We start from the raw sequence: 14,959 nt of genomic DNA, 5'->3' as shown, positions 1-14,959 counted from the left end.
AGGTAACTGACCTGTACAATCTTAGGGCTCCTTTTACAAAGGCATGCTAGCGGGGTTAACGCGCACGACTTTTCATCACGCGCTAACCCCCACACTGGCCAAAAACTACCACCTGCTCAAGAGGAGGCGGTAGCGGCTAGCACATCCGGCGGTTTAGCGCGCATTTGTAAAAGGAGCCCTTAGTCCACAATATCTGATCTCTAGAGATGTTTATCACTAGCTCTTAACTTTGTTAATTTTACTCAATCTGTAGCATCTTTTAATCATTGCAAACCGCATAGAACTTCACGGTCCTGCGGTATATAAACTGTTATTATTATTATTATTATTATATTTTGATACTTAAGTAAAAAGTATAATGAAAAACAAATTAAAAATTTACTCAAATAAAAAATAAGTAAGTGCCTAATAAAATACTTTTTGAGTAAAAAGTAAAAGTACCGCAACTACAATGTCTGCTTATCAAGAATTGCTACTAGCTTTATCACTGCTTTAAAGTGACCCAATTAATCTAACTAGTTCAAACATAGGCAAATCCACTGTTCTTATACAGCAAAATTCAAAATTTAAGATGAAATGATCAACTATTTGCATGACAAGGTTTGCAATAGCAAAATCCTATTCCCAGTTTTGCAGTTTCATTTGGTTTACTGAGGAATTGTCATTTACATCACCCTTCCACTTTTACTTTTTACTTTTACAGTAACTGCAAGCATCAAATATAACTAGGTAAAGTAGTAAAAATTGGCAAAATTATTACTTTAGTATAAGTAACAAATGTTAACCTGCACTTCTTTACAAGTAAACATATCCAAACTTTTACTTAAAGTACAGAAATTAACTACATTTACTCAGGGCCAGATTCTCAAAACAAAATCTGCCTTTATCATGCTCTCTAAATAGGTTCCAGCTTATTTAGCGAGCACGTATTTTAGCAGCAGATTATCAAAACGGCTTACTGAGGTCTTCTGCAAGCTTTCTAGCAGTCTCTGACACTGCTATGCAAATATTTTCTTCAATATTTAAATGAGCACTCTTGTGGAGTCTTAAAAATCACAGCCCAATCTCTCCTGCTGCCAACTGACACAACACCCCTGGAGCAGGAGAGATGCCCAATCTCTCTTGCTGCCAATCGACACAACACCCCTGGAGCAGGAGAGATGCCCAATCTCTCCCACCGCCAACCACCCCCTCAACAGCAGTAAAGATGCCCACGCTCTCCTACCACCAGGCACTCTCCCCTGTGCCTCCGATAATCCCCATCCTTTCCTCCTTACCTTACTTTAGATGGCTGACTGGAGGGATTGCCTACTCCCTCTGGCCAGCTGGCCTACCTCTTCAAAATGGTGGGCCTTCCCTTCCTCAGTGCATCCTGGGATGCATTGGGGAGGAGCCTGAGGTTCTGACTGGTCCAGGTTGGGCTATGGGAGTGGCCTTATGCATCTGGGCCAATCAGAGCCTTAGGCCCCCTCCCCAGTGCATCCCAGGATGCACCAAGGAAGCAAAGGCCTGTCATTTCGAAGAGGTGGGCCAGCTGGCCAGAGGGAGTAGGCATCAGAAAAAAAAAAAAAAAAGTCCCTGTATCCTACTTGAAAAATGAATACCTTTCAGGAATACTATGGTCTATTCAGATAATGCTATTGGCTATTAAAAACAGGCATTAATCAGCAGAGCAGCCCTGCCACTAAGAGGTAGGAGAATAGCATCTTATTTCCTCCCTCTTCCCTAACCCCTGCTGCCATCCTACCTCTTCCTGGGGAAAGCCTGCAAGGAGACTCAGAAGCCACACAGAGCCTTTCAACACCAGCTCACACTCAAGCGCTGCATCTCCTCTGAAGAGACGTTTGCCTTGAGGAAGGAGGACAGGACATGGCCTAACTCTAGCACAAGCCTATGCTAAAAGGTTCCACACCAGCACACATCTCCCTTGCAGCTTCAGGCCAGGGAAGTGAGTGATGGTGATAAAAGCAATTCATGCCCGAAAGGGGAAAGACATTGAACTCCTAGACATGCTAAGAGGAGGTTAGAGAAATGAAAGGAGATGCTGGACTACAGGAGAAGGGCAGGGCCTTGAGCTGCTCTTGAGGGGAAGGCGTGTATGGATGTGAGAGTTCGCCTAGGGCATCAGATACACTTGGACCGGCCCTATACATAAAGAGAAGTGGCTAACTAGTCCTTGGGACACACCCAGCCAATCAGGTTTTTTGGATATTCACAATGAATACGCATGACACAGATTTGAATAGAATGGAGGCAGTGCATGCAAATTCATCATACATATTACATTACATTAGTGATTTTTATTCCACCATTACTTCATGGTTCAAGGCGGATTACAGAAGAGGATTTTTGGACATGTCCAGAGGTATTACAGAGTAGAGAAGGTTGCTTCAGAGGATTGAAATGTTTCATACGGTGTTAATCTTCATGGATTTTTTGAATAGCAGGGTTTTTATTTCTTTTCTGAAAGTTTTGTAGTCTGGGGTCACGATTAGTAGATTGGAGAGTTGGTGGTCTAGTTTTGCTGCCTGTGTGGCTAGTAGGCCATCATACAGTTTTTTCCATTTGATGTCTCCGATTGGAGGGTATGTGAATGGTGTCTGGGTTCTCCTGTGTCTGGTTGTGGTAGTTTGGATTAGGCGGTTGTTCAAGTAGGCTGGGCTGTCACCATTTATGGATTTAAATAATAAGACAGTAGAATTTAAATAGTATTCTTGCTTGAATTGGGAGCCAGTGTGAGTCGAGGTATGCCTCGGTGATGTGGTCGTGTTTTCTTAGTGAATAGATTAGTCTCAGGGCTGTGTTTTGTACTGTTTGTAGTTGCTTTATCATTGTTGCGGGGCAAGGGAGATATAGGATGTTGCAGTAGTCAAGGAGACCTAGGACTAGGAACTGGACCATAAGCTGGAATTATTTTCTGTCGAAGAATTTTCGAACTTGCCTTAGGTTTCTCAAATGACCGCAAATGATTTCTGTATTGTTTTGTTGATTTGTGATTGCATGGTGCAGCATCTGTCTATCGTCATTCTCAGATGTTTTAAAGTGGGTTGAATGGGGTATGTGATTGAGTTTATTACTAGGTTTGTTATGGTTGGGGTTTTATTTTTTTCGAGAAATATAAATTTTGTTTTGTCTGGGTTCAGTTTCAGTTTGTGGATATCTTGAAAACCAGATTGATTTAGTTTGAACCGAGAACTCCTGGGTTAAAGAAATGTGCTGAGAAACAAGGAAGCCAGTGTTTGAATCCTCCTTCTACTAACATTCCTTGTAACCAATGCTTTCTCTCCAAATGCTTGAGGAACCCACTTAGATTGTAAGCTCTTCTGGACTGGGACATATTGCATAATGTTTATTTTTCAAACACTACTGGATATACACAGAGCTAAAGAGCAACATTATTATTATTAAAGATTACATTATGTACTATAAATTTAAGTGCACCATTAATTATTCTACAACCCAATCCCTCTTCAAATCTTTATCGACCGGAATGAAAAATTAATTTTAATACTTACTTGGAAGGAATTCAACAGCCCATGTTTCCATGCAATTATGTTTACAACTCTCAGACCAGCCATTAGTAGGGCTGCCAAGTCATGAAAATCTCTTTTACTAACACTCTGTCATATTTCTATTACACCTTTTACAGTTGCGGGGTTTTTTTTTTTGGGGGGGGGTTAAACTAAAATTCATTCTTCACACAGAGTATCTGACTTGAAAGTATTGTAGCTAAACAGTGCCCGAGTCTATGGTACCAGAAAAAGTCCCTTTCACACCTCATTTTTAACAAACATGAATTTTAAGAAAATACAATTTGCTCTTTTACTAAATGTCAGCATAGTTACCGACAGCATTCCTGAAACAGTTCCATACAAAGGTTCAGATTCCAGCTTAACACAAATAAAAGTCCTAAGTTGGGGCCAATAAACTAGCTGAATCAGAATTCCCTAACCACCCTCACCAACTATCTCATATGCATCCTCTGCACCCTTTAAGGCAATGCATCGCAAACTGTGCTATGGCAGATTTCAAGTGTATCGCAAAACGCCAGCGCCAGCTGACTTACAGAACGTACCTCTCACAGCAAGAGTCATGTCCTGTAGGTAAGTCAGCCAGCACCGATGATTCTCCTCCTCGCCAGCGTCTCTCCTCTCCCTGCACATCCCCCACCAGCGAAGTAACAGGTTCAGGGTTGCAGCCGGAGGGCCTCTGCGCATGCATCAACGTGACGTCACGCGTATGTGACATCATCGCATCAATGTCCACACATTTCCGGATGCCTTCCGCCTGTGGCACAGGCCAGGTTTAGTGTGCCGTGGCGCCAAAATGTTTGTGGGACTCTGCTTTGAGGTATCAAACGTCTGTGCTAAGGGCCAATTTAAGATTTTAATGCCCTTAGGCAATACTAGACAGCAAATTCCATACAGCAGGAAAGGGTGGGATTCCAAAAAGATTGGCAAGCCAGATGAGGAGTAGAGGAAGGCAATGCCGACCCTTTAAAGCAGAGCAATGATATGGCCCTATATAGTAAGGGATATCAGGTTCCTATCTAGCCTGGTTATTCGGCACATTCAAAATTTGCCCATGCTAAAATCTAGAAGTGTCTATACCTCTGATTACCATCCTCTGCAGCAGTTATATAGTACTGACTCTCCTCTTAGTACAGGTTCCAGCTCTGCGTTTTGAGCAACCCCACGATGGAAGGACTCTGCTTTTTGGGGCGTGAGAAGACAAACTACTGTACATCTATTGCAAAATTTGGCATCTGGTGCCATGCAGCTGTCAGTAAGTGTGACCTACATCAAACCCACACCCCTATATTATATGATATGATCATAGACATCAACACCCCAGAATCTATAAAAGTCACCCAATTTGGGAATGCAGGGCAGATATGCATGCAGATTAATTAGTTAACAAGCCATTAACAATCTGTTGGTGTTAACTGGCACTAAATTTGGACTTATGCTACACGCGTTTCTGCCTGCACACTATAACTGTGCATGCCCAAAGTGTCTCATGTGCAACTCAAAAGGGGGCATGGCCTAAAAATTTAGGCACATCATAGATTTCCTGATCCACACGCTCAACTTGGGCGCCAGAATTTACACCAAAATTTCACCAGGTATAAAGTCTTTGCACACATTGTGGTATAAATTATTATCTGGATACTTGAATATAAACCCAAAGTATGGTCTTAGAGACATTTGGAGCATTGAGATTAAGCATCAGATTTCTGAATCTCAATAGCCACGAATTTGGTCTTGGAGGATGAGATGTACAGTGTCAGCACCTATGAGAAAAACTTGGTTCTTTTTGTTGTATAGAGTGTTTTGGACCCCTGTTAGATTACAAAAGTTGGATAGCTCTAAGTCTAATAAATGCTGGCATTGTAATCTGGAATTAGGGACATTAGACCATCTACTTTATTATTGTCCCTTCATTAAGTCATTTTGGGATTCAATCTGGACTCAAGTAAACTCTTTATTGGAAAACCATGTTGACCTATCATATGATACCGTTTTATTTGGAATGGCTATGAGAAAAAAAAAGAGTCAAATATCGTCACATAACAAACTTTTATTACTTATGATAGGGATAGCCATTCAACATATTACCAATAATTGGAAAAATAATTACCAATAATTGGAAAAATCATAAGAATCTTAATTATACATTCTGGTGGAATTCGTTGTACCATATTTTTAAGATGGAAAGAGTAATAGCAGTATATGGGGGCCATTGGAAAAATATTGTGATGAATAGACATCATTCTTTTCTGTTCCTTTTCTTTTCTTTCTTAGTTTTATCTAGCACACTCAAGGGGGGAGAGTGGATTTGGGATGTTAATTAAATACGAGATGTTATAATATGTTGTATAATATTGCATATTCTATTTTAATTGAGCATGGGATGAAGGGGGGGAGGGGGGAGTTTTACATTATTATAGTTCATATGTTAGATAATATAGTGCTATATTGAAATTATTTTTATGATATATTTTTATGCACTTATTGTTTGATTTGAAAATGAATAAAGATTTTTAAACAATTCTCCAATAAAGGTTCCCATGATGAAATTTGGACTTACAAAAAAAAAAAAAAAAAGTCTTTGCACCCAAAGCTGGGCACACAAACCGGTGCTAAGAGCTATTTTATAAAAGGCTCTTGGCATGGAGCATACTTTATAGAATACAAGTTTAGCGCGGATCTTTCTGGCGCCTAAACGGGTGCCATTTACTGAATCCAACCCCATGTGACTAAAAGCAACAATCAAGCAGAGCTGCAAGTTGGCGGCAAAGGGAGACGCATGCACCGGAGTATGACAAAGCAATAAAGGAGAAAGAGTATGCAAGGCACAATATAGAGCAAGCAATGGGGTGGGGAGAAGGTAAGCAAGATGGCAGGGGAGGGGATAAAGGTTATGGGGCGAGTGAGCACTAAGAGATGAAGACAGAAAGCACTTTTCCATCTTTTGATTTCGAGAGGATTGAACATGCACAGCTACCCATTCCAAGTAAAACTGGCTTTTTAAATTTTACAATAATTTTTATGATTTGTTTGGTGATGTTCATAAATCATTTTAAATCCTTATGTCAGTTATTACTTGCACTGCAGTGGATAAAATTAGCCTTTCTCTTCCTACTATTTAAAACTAATGGTGTGTTCTTGTGACCAAAAGCAAAGCAAAAAATGACCAACAAAACCTGAAGAAAAGGAATACAGCAAGAAAACAAAACGAGACTGCAGGAAAATGGACAGGGTGCAGGAATTTATTAAGATAACATGAAATTAAAATATTAAAACCAATACACGAGCAACATAAAATACATCCAAAAGATTGGTCCTAATTTTCATGTGGACCGGACCCGATACGGTCCTTGTTTCGAAGAAGCACTTCTTCCTCAGGGGTCCCCAATGTTGTTAAATGGAGTATCAGAAAACCAGATTGGGTGAACTAATCAAAATCAACACTAAGGGTGAAGATATCCTGTGTGAGGCACTGCACTTTGTGTTTGTTGTTGGGTTTGTTTGTTTTTTTGCTAGACTGTCAAATTTCAGACACACTCCTGCAATTAATCGGCAAATGTCTCTAAAGCCAGCTCCTGATGTTCAAATATACTGTAAACCTTTAGTCAAAGATAGCTTGAGGAAACCAATGCATCGTTATCCACACAGGCCAGCCTCCCATCCAATCCAAAAATCAGGTATTTAACAAACCCTCAATGACCACCAGGATTGCATAAAGATACCAGGGGTTGAGGGAGAGGGGGAAGATGGGGTCCTGCAGAAAGGTACCGGAGGGAGGGGGGGTGCTGCAGAAAGATACTAGGGAAGGGGGCCCTTATGCTGGAATTACAGTAAATTAATCACTAATTTAAATTTACAACAAATGTACAGATGAGGCAAAAGGCCTTGTGCTGGACATGTGATTGCTTAAAAAAAAAAAAAAAAAGGAAATAAAAATGTAACAGTATTAGAGATGTGCATTTTCCAAAGCTGAGCAGAAAACAGAAAGACTTTCCTGCCTGCCCTGTCCCTACCTGCCTGCCAGCCAATAGGCACTGCCCTGTGCCCTGTCCTGGCCTACCACTAGACCACAAGAGGGGGGACAGGGGACAGAGCGCAGAGCCTGGCAAGGAGTGTGGGGTTGGGTACAGAGCCTGGCAGGGAGAATTTGATTCAGAATGGGGTTTTTTTCTTGTTTTCCTCCTCTAAATCTAGGGTGCGTCTTATGGAGCGAAAAATACGGTAGTTTATCCAATCTGGTTTTCTGATACTCCATTTATCAACATTGGGGACCCCTGAGGATGAAGTGTTTCTTCGAAACACGGAACGTGTCCACGGAACGTGTCTGGTCCACATGAATATTAGGACCAGTCTTTTGGATGTATTTTATGTTGCTCATGTATTTGTTTTAATTTTTTAATTTCATGTTATCTTAATAAATTCCTGCACCCTGTCCATTTTCATGCTCTTGCGACCAACATCTTCTGACAGTATGAATATAAGACTTTCCTTCTGGGTGCCGCCTTTATGTTTATTTATTTATTTAAAAAATTTACATACCATTTAAAACTAAGCAGTTACATAATTTACATACATAATATAAAAATAAACACATGATAAAACAAGTACATAATAAAATAGACATATGATAAAATAAACATGCAAACAATCCTCAAAAAGATATCATAATTTGGATATTAAAGATCATGGATAGTTCATCAATTTTACAACAGATAGCTAGAAAAAGGCATCTACAAATAACTGCATCTTAAGAAGTTTTCTAAACCTGCCCTTTTCACAGCAATTTTGTATCTGACCCACCAAGGAGTTTCATAACTTAACTCCTGCACAACAGAAAGTCATTTTACCAGTCTCAACAAGTCTTGGATTCACAGACGTCCTCAGTAAAGCTAAATTCTCAGAATGCAAAGATCTTTTTGGTGTATAGCTAAATATATTATTTTTAAACGATTCTGGGATGTTTCCATACAAGAATTGATGGCAAATCATCACTGCTTTATAATGTACTCTGAAGGCGACTGGAAGCCAATGCAATTTTTGGAGATGTGGTGAAATATGATTATATTTAGACAATCCTATTATCAATCGTGCAGCTGCGTTTTGTATGACCTGCAGTGCTCTGCATCTTGCTTTTGTTATTTCAAGGTACAGGGTATTGCAGTAATCAAGTCTGACAAAACCATAGCCTGAAAACAGTTCAAAAATCATATGGCTCTAGCATTGGTTTAATGTCATCCCCCCCCCACACACACACACACACTTTTTGAAGAGCTGATTTCCACATGCTTCAGTTCTTTTCACACTGGGAGTTACCCACCACTGCCTAGCCATGACTTTCCCACACAAGAGAATATGATCTAGGAAAAAATATCTGCTAAAACTTAGAGAAAACGGTGGAAGTAGTAAGGCAAGCAAAAGTACAAATGAGAGAGAAAAATGACTAATTCAGAAAAAGGATAAAAGCAAAAGTGTGATAGGAGGCCTGGGAAATTCTTCGCAGTCCTCTTTAGTCCGAGCAGCACTAGTTTGGTGTCGTCTGCAAATTTTATTATTTCGCACTTCGTCCCTGTTTCTATATCATTTATAAATATATTGAATAGCAGCGGTCCAAGCACCAACCCCTGCGGAACACCACTCATGACCCTCCTCCAGTCCGAGTAGTGGCCTTACACTCCTACCCAGTAAGAGAATCTCTGGGTATAGATTTGTTTGACAGTTGATAGAAGAAGCAATTGACTTTTGTTCATGTGCTTTCCTGGGGGAATGCTGTACTATTACACATTGCAGAGTTTGTGCAGAATTCTGTACGGGGACCATGAAGGCAGAAGCAACTGCATTGTTGCATTCTTCCTCAAACCTAGACCCTTCCACAGTACTTACTCATGGACAGACAGTTTTGCAATATTTTTCTTCATCCCAGGAGTGCAAACTAAACGTGGAAAAGAAGGAAAAAGCAGCTGCATTTCTTCCTTCACCATTTGAGGTCATGAATGATCCTTTCATCAATGTTTCCATTGATTTTCTCAGCACCAATGTCAGATTAACAAACCTGTAGTTTATAACCTCCTCTTATACTTTTCTTTGGATAGGGATCAGGTTAGCCTCTCAACACACTCTTCCCCCCCCCAAAAAAAAAAAAAAAGTTGAAAAGGTCAAGACAGGAGATCCCATTTTATCCTTTAGTATCTCGCTTCTCTTGCTGTGTGGCTTTATCTACTTTGTTTTGGTAGCTCCAAGCAAAGTTCCTCTTCTTTAATTTGATTTGGATTTCCCTTACTTCTATGCTTGTTTCTGGCCATTTTATCGGTGTCTAGATATTCAGCCTCTAAATAAACTAAAAGATCATCAGCGAAGGCGGTCAATTTAAAACCCTCGGTACCCACGGTAACCCCCTGACTAGGGAAACGCTTTTAAAACAGAAAATGGTTAAGTGTCTGAAATCCAGTGGATTACAGGACGGGAGGTAACATGGATTCACTAGAAGTAGGTCTTGTCAGACAAATCTGATCAATTTCTTTGACTGGGTGACCAGAGACTTGGATAGAGGGAGTGCGCTAGATGTGGTGCATTTAGATTCTAGCAAAGCCTTTAACAGTGTTCCACACAGACATCTAATAAATGAGTGCCCTCGGGATGGGTCCCAAAGTGACAGGCTGGGTCAAGAACTGGTTGAGTGGAGGGCGACAGAGTAGTGAACAATAGAGATCGCTCTGAGGAAAGGGATGTTACCAGTGGTGTGCCTCAAGGTTATGTTTTTTTAAACATTTTAATAAACAATATTGCTGAAGGGCTATTGGGTAAGATTTGCCTCTTTGCGGATGTTACCAAAATCTGCAATAGAGTAGACACCCCATATAGGATGAACAACATGAAAAAAAAGACCTGGCGAAGCTTGAAAAATGGTCTGAAATTTGGCAGTTATGATTTAATGCTAAGAAATGCAAGGTTATGCATTTGGGCTGCAAAAACCCGAGGAAATGGCACAGTTTAGGGAGTAAAGAACTTATAAGCACGAAGGAAGAGCAGGACTTGGGTGTGATTGTATGTGATGATCTTAAGGTGGCCAAAAAAGGTAACGGTGAAAGCTAGAGAGATGCTAGGGTGCATAGGGAAAGATATGGCCAGTAGGAAAAAGTAGGTATTGATGCCCCTGTATAAAACTTTTTTTTTTTTTAATTTAAAGATGCCTACGATTTGGAACTCGCTATTCAGTAAAGATCATCATCGAAGGAAGAGCACATCCCTCCCACTGTATTTACCCTCTTATTGTTTTTGTATCCTATTACAGACTGTATTTCACCCCCTTCCCACATGTGTCAAAATGTTTTATTTTTGTTTATGTCTAAGTCATGTCTCCGTATTGATTTTAGAATATTTTATACTGTACCTCCTTTTGTTCACTGCTTAGAAAAATTTTATTTTAAGCGGTATATCATATTTTAAACAAACTTGGAAACTTTGGGGAGACCTCATTTAGAATACTGTGTACAATTTTGGAGGCCACAGCTTCAAAAAAGATACAAAAAGGATGGAGTTGGTCCAGAGGAAGGCTACTAAAATGGTGCGTGGTCTTCGTCATACGGTGAATGGGGACAGACTTAAAGATCTCAATCTGTATACTTTGGAGGAAAGAGGGGGAGATATGATAGAGACGTTTAAATACCTACGTGATGTAAATACGCATGAGTCGAGTCTTTCATTTGAAAGGAAGCTCTGGAATGAGAGGGCATAGGATGAAGTTAAGAGATGATAGGCTCAGGAGTAATCTATGGAAATTACAGAAAGGGTGGTAGATGTGTGGAACAGTCTCCCTGAAGAGGTGGTGGAGACACTGTCTGAATTCAAGAAAGCTGGGATCTCTTAGAGAGAGGAAGAGATAATGGTTACTGTGGATAGGCAGACTGGATGGGCCATTTGGTCTTTATCTGACATTATGTTTCCATGTTTCAGAATTCAAGGATGCAAGCCCATATAACAGGTAAAGAACTCAATGTTTGCCTGTTAGATCTTCAATATGAAACCATGTTATTTAATGTCCCATAAATCTAAATGTTTCAAGGTTCTGTGCTATAATTTCTCTTTAGTTCATGGTAGACAAACTATGGAACTAATACTTAAGGATCCACAACTGCCTGCCTTCTTCTCTTTGTGTAGCATGACTGCATCTACTCTCCTCCAGTCTCTAGGAATCTCTTCCATCTTCAAGTACAAGTTGAACAGAGCTGGGAAAGGCATAGTCAGCACATTGTTGAGCTCTTAGTGATCTGATCTCATGGCCTTATCCACTCTGATCTGCAGGAATATTTCAAGCATTTCCTCCACTATAGATATTAATCATTTCACATTTATTATAAACCTATTTCCAATTTTAATCCATCACAATGAGCTTAAGAACTTAAGATAAAAGAAATTGGATTTTTAAAGTCAAGTAGAACACAGAAATCTTAACAATTCTCCTTTTGCTCATCAAAAGGAGAAAATTAATCTTTTAGCTGTATAAAAGGAGAGAATTATTTATAAAAATAAAAAAAGCCTGTTTGCTCCTCTCTTTGGGACTTTGCTCATCTATCTAGCTCTCCAGCTTTCCTTTATTTTTCTTCTTTCTGCTCATCCTTCTACATTCTGTTTTTGGCAGATTTTCCATGCTAATCTCATTGTATTTACTCCTTATGTTACCTATTTGATCAAGAAAGACAATAACTAATAAGGTTGCATTCAGTTTGATGCTTTCTTAAAAGCTCCTTCTTTACTACACATACTGCTTGTTTTTTACTGCTCTCCTCCTTCTTTGAGTTCCTCCTGTATTGCGAGTGTTATTTTGCTGATTGTACTTGCTTGTCTGGACCGTTTGCCATTTTCAATAAACAAATATTTATTTAAAAAAAAAAAAAAAGTTCTTCAATACGCTTTACCCCTTAAATTCATGACAGGACTTCCTCAGCACTATCAGTCATCATACTCAAATTTGCTCTCCTGAAGTTCAGGACCCCTATCTTAGTATGGCTTAGTTCTGCTTGGAGTTTAACATTCAACCATATACTGTACTTCCAATATCAGTAGGCCAAAAATTTGCCCAAGCCATGACAGCAACAGTGTCTCTATTTGTCATTAGATATCCAGAATAACCTCCCTCCTCTGCCTTTGAAAGGACTCTTCCACAACTTTCTTGAGCACGCCCTTTGCAGAACATCCAGGTCTCCACTACCAATTGAAGTTGCAGCAAGTAGGTTCCAATCTGTACTGTATTTTCTATATTGAAATCACAAAAAAAAGCTCATTTCTTTTCCCTGTTAGGTATAAGAACTGCCATACTGAATCAGACCAAAAGTTCATCTAAACAATTATCCTGCTTTTAACAGTAGCCAATCCAAGCAGGAGCGAAACCCACAGGGCAGGCATGACTCACCCAGCAGTCAAAGGCTGCCAGCAGTAGTTCCTACACACTGCTGATGGCTGACCCAAATTCTTCTCTCTGACGTATTTGCATTTTGCGTCAGAGAGGTGGCGTCCGGGTCAGCCACCAGCAGCATGCAGGAACTACTGCTGGCGGCCTGAAGAGAAAGAGAGGCTGCACTTGATGGGGGAGGGGGGTTGTAGGAAGAGATGGAAATAGATGCCCACCCACCCAAAATTGGCTGTCTGGCTACACCACTGAATCCAGGTAACAAGTACCTGGAAGAATCCCAAGGGATAAGAAGTAGCTTTCTTCATGTCTACTGTAACAAAGATTTAAAGGTCTGAACAAATTTCTGGAGGTAAAGTCCACAGTCTCAACTAAGTTAACTGTTTTTACCATATCCTCCTGCATTGGTTTTGAAAACTTTAACTATTCTTTTTCTATTTGTCTTCAAAATTACTATGCAACAAGTTCCCTGGCCTTTTTGAAAGCACAATTGATTTGTGTTTACCTATTCTACTCCACTCCACTTAGGATACTGATTGTTCATGTTTGAAATCCCCTTCTGACCTTATACTGGAGGTCTTATGTACCCAGAAATTCTCTTATTATTTCCAGTAAAACCTAATTTAGTTTTGTCTAGCTGTTTCAATAGCTTCTATTGTCTTCTTACTGTAAAGGGTCAGTCACTCCCCTCCCCCTCCATTTTCACCACTCTCGTCTTCTCTGAAGAGACAGTAAGTTTGAGATGATTACATCCCAAACCTGGTTTCAATTATACCAAGACTCAGTGACTGTGACAATATTCAGTTCTGCCCTCAGATCTATAATTTTGTTAAAAACAGAGAGCATTTGTATACATGACTCTCCAACGCTATGCTCCACCTCCCTTTTCCATTTGCTCTCCTCTTGTTTTTCCACTAACTACTTTAACAGTACTCTTTCTGCTCTGGCTTACTATCTTCTGTATGTTGCCATATTTAATGTGAGCTTTTACCCAATCTGGGGTAGGGGGGGGCAGAGAGAAGAGAAAAACGTTTGCATATTTTCTCTTTTCCTCTTACTTAGTTTAAAGGCCATTCTAAACAGCAGCTGAAACATGACAGCTGAAGATCCTTTTATGAAAGGATGTAAAATAAGGACTAGGAAAAAAAGACACACCAGGGTCAGAAAATTTGGCACCTACACACAAGTTTAGAAAGAACTGCTTTAAGCAAATAGACATGCCCACAAGGATGGCTCAAAGCCCAATCTCTGCCCCCCCCCATAGTCCAGCATCTCCCCTTCCCTATACCCCCCCAGGTGTCCAGCATCTCCCCCCCCCCTCTCTTCCCTTCCCCATCACTGTTGCTTACCTGGCCTAGCCATCAAAGCCACAGTTGACATCAAAAAAGAAATTCAGATTTTGCCTGCCCACCCCCACCCCCTGCTCTCAATGGCTTGCTACTTTTTATTTATTCATTCAATTTTCCATACCGTTCTCCCAAGGGAGCTCAGAACGGTTTACATTAATTTATTCAGGTACTCAAGCATTTTCCCTGTCTGTCTCGGCAGGCTTACAATCTACTTAATTAAGTGACTTGCCCAGGGTTACAAGGAGCAACGTGGGTTTGAACCCACAACCCCAGGGTGCTGAGGCTGTAGCTTTAACCACTGCGCCACACACTCCCCAAGTGGCCTAGCTGTACAGGTGTCAGGTTACTAGGTGGACACCTAGTACTTTCTGGACAGGCTACCCACACATGAAGCTATGGTTGCGGGAGTGTGAAGGGTAGGGACAAGCAAATTAGAGCAAAAACCTAAGAAAAAGAAATGCATTTTTATTAGCCTGAAAAATTAATTGGGTCCTAAAAGAATTTGGACCTAACTTTTATTAATATACTCCCAGGCATGATATACGACATCCTGTTAAAGATTCTTATCCTCTAAGTTACATCCCTAGTTACTACTGTGCCAATAATTTCCCTACAGCAGTTTTTCCAACCATGAACGTGTATGAAGACAATTCCTTCAACTCTGTTTGGTGCAACTT

At 40.3% G+C, this 14,959-nt stretch overlaps 1 protein-coding gene across 4 annotated transcripts in view; it reads right to left on the bottom strand.

The window, feature by feature from the left end:
* RIPOR1 (RHO family interacting cell polarization regulator 1) overlaps positions 1-14,959 on the bottom strand; it is a 350,808-nt gene that overhangs the window by 177,712 nt on the left and 158,137 nt on the right. The gene's annotated exons all lie outside the window — the stretch shown is intronic.

The sequence above is a fragment of the Geotrypetes seraphini genome, chromosome 4, assembly GCF_902459505.1.
Source record: "Geotrypetes seraphini chromosome 4, aGeoSer1.1, whole genome shotgun sequence".
NCBI lineage: Eukaryota > Metazoa > Chordata > Amphibia > Gymnophiona > Dermophiidae > Geotrypetes > Geotrypetes seraphini.
The sequence above is the reverse complement of the archived record's forward strand: the minus strand, read 5'-3'. Positions and strand labels throughout refer to the sequence as shown.